This window comes from Onychomys torridus, chromosome 1 (assembly GCF_903995425.1).
Source record: "Onychomys torridus chromosome 1, mOncTor1.1, whole genome shotgun sequence".
Lineage (NCBI taxonomy): Eukaryota > Metazoa > Chordata > Mammalia > Rodentia > Cricetidae > Onychomys > Onychomys torridus.
The window spans coordinates 42,777,414-42,780,278 of NC_050443.1; the positions used below are offsets into that span (position 1 = coordinate 42,777,414).

Sequence of the window (2,865 nt, forward strand, 5' to 3'; positions counted from 1 at the left end):
TATAAGCCAGTTCTTACCTTTATTTCCTTGACAGTTTCTTATTGAGAATACTGCACACCACAATTTATCTGGGATAAAATACTCCCTTCTCTTTCTTTTGTATCGTCTTCGCTTTGCATGTGTATTCATTGTATGCTTCATATCAAGAGTCTTAATGCCTTCCTTTCTTCACTCCCTTGGGGAAAAATATGAAATGTGTTGATTTCAATTGAACCTTGATGATCTGGTAATATTTTGAAATGAATCTTTGTGGTTATGTAATTTTCTTAGTTGAGAATCTTCATGTATTTGCTGCATTATCTGTGGTCCTTTTGCATCTACATTTTTAATGTTTTACTCATCAGTTATTTCCCTACATTGTGGGTCATATTGAACAGATGGTTTGAAGTAGGTTGTGGTTTCTGATTTTGACCATTCAAAGTTGAGTGAATACACCCAGCTTGCAAACAATAGCACATATTTCAATGAACATGAAGTACATACTTCACACATAGTCATTCAAGTTTGGCTTTAATGACAATGATCATAAATTAAAGAAAATATATGAAGAAGAAATCATGATGGTAAGAAGGCTTGATTATTTTAGCAAATTATGAAATCTTTTATGGTCATTGACTATGACCAATATGATTGCCATTAGCATCCACTGATACTCGTGCATTCTTGAATCTTGACAAGCCCAATGTCAAGAAAGCCTCCTCACACCACACTCAATAATCAAATGTTGATGAACATTATAGAAAAAGGAAAGACACAGTCCTTGAAAATACTCACTATAAAGGCTGAGAGCTCTGCCACCTCTTCCTTGCAATTTAGTTATTATAACAAGGCAATTTTATATTGACAGTGCTAGTGAGCATGTAAGTGCATTTTCCAGTGCTTACATTTTTTTTGATTCCATCATTTCAACATTTGCATTTGTCTGTCAATTATTTATAAATTTATACTGTACTACTAACTACAGTACTGCTCGGAGTGAAAGAAATATAGCTATTAGGGTATAAATGAGAAAAGATTCCCATTTCTCAACAACTAGTATACTAAAGACAGCCTAAACTGTTATATATTATTGGTGAAAACTGAAGAGAGAAAGCCAGAATTTGAAAGCTTCATTGATCTTATCAGAATAGCCTATATATGGACCTCACACTGCTATTTGTAAGAGCTATTCAGCAACCTCAGACAGTTATTGTTACCATCAATCAAGTCAAGATCTCTCTCAACATGTGAGTATTTTCATAGCCAAGCAAAACCTTGGAAAGTTTGTCAACTTTGCTTTGAAAAGGAAGAAGATGATTTTGTAGAAGACACATTGCTCAGTCTCTGAACAGAAGCACTAAATCAGTCAGAATGAATAAATTGTTCTTTCTTTGTTAGAAATCAGAAATAAATAAGATATCAAAATGCTTTACTGTAAAACTATTATGAATAAAAAATTGAAACTCTTTCTGAATTGACTTTCTTTCCTAAAATCTGTTTTCCTTGATGTAAAATGAAACTATTGTCAATGATTGTTAAATATTGTGTGTTCTTTATAAAAGATCTTTTAGTCAGCATCCTATGTTAGTATATAATGGGACCACATTCATCAGTGCCATGTGTGAGTGAATCCTCCACTTTATATTCTTCTTCCCATCTCCCAGCCCAGTTTTTTTTTTGCCATTTCTACTTACAGTTATCAACACACTCTTCGCTTTCTGAAACATGTATTCCCTGCCTACTTTCTTCCTCGTGGCTCCTGTTTTCCTTTTAGGACAAAAACCATAGGCAGTCCTACATCAATACACATAAATGAACTGGCTAGATACCAGACATGTTGTTTTTGTTTTTGAGTCAGGATTACATGCTTCTGTATCATCAATTCCATATTAATTTGTTCTTCTGAAGTTATATATTTTGAGGTGTATGTCTTCCTAAATGAAAATATAAAACATTTTCTTCATTTGTTTATGGATGAACATATAGTTTGTACCATGGCCTTGCCTTGTGTAGATTAGTATAAGTATAATGAATTTATTATGTCTGTTATAAAAAGAAAATTTATTAATTCTTGGTAAATAATTAGAGGAAATCTGTAAAATGGTATGCTAATTTCAAAGTATTCAAAATACTGAGGATTGGCCGGGCAGCGGTGGTGCTAACCTTTACTTCCAGCACTCGAAAGGGAGAGCCAGGAGAATCTCTGTTAGTTTGAGGACATCCTGGTCTACAGAGTGAGGTCCAGGACAAACACCAAAACTACACAGAGAAACCCTGTCTCAAACAACAACAACAACAACAACAAAATACAGAGGATCAGCTCTTAAAATACATATCTGTGGAACTTTTCCATTTCAGCTTGCAGTAGTCATTACTCTACTTATTGTATGAAACATGTATTCTTATATTATACTGCTCTAGTGTTCATCTACTTTCTCTCTCAATCTACTTTCAGGATCTCAATTACCAGGTCCTTTCTTAATATATCTACATATCAAAAGGAAGCTTATATGTGCTGATGAGAAACAACACATGCTCTTTTTGTTTTTAAGTACTATATTACTTTCCTGACTATCATCAGTTTCAATTAAATCCATTTTCCTAATATTGTATAATGTTAAATTTATGATTTACTTATTAGCAAATGCTTATATATAAAATATTGTCTTTGTACATTTATTTGTGGATAAACATCTAGACTGGTGCAAGATATTTGGTGTTGTGAATAGTGTAACAAGAAATATGAATTGTAATACCTCTGTTTTATGTTAGAAAAATCTCAAAAAATGTCTTGGAAACAATGAGGAAAAAGCTGTAACATGGTGTACTGATTACAAAGTAGTTAATATATAGTAGATCCAACCTGAAAATACATTTCTAAGGAAC

The 2,865-nt window shown here is 32.8% G+C and overlaps 1 non-coding gene across 1 annotated transcript; it reads right to left on the bottom strand.

Moving 5' to 3' along the window:
• Positions 1-1,139: 1,139 nt before the first annotated feature.
• LOC118576955 lies at positions 1,140-1,205 on the bottom strand. Its single transcript, XR_004944144.1, has one exon. It is a non-coding gene; the product is annotated as a small nucleolar RNA SNORD109A (small nucleolar RNA).
• Between the last annotated feature and the right edge of the window lie 1,660 nt (positions 1,206-2,865).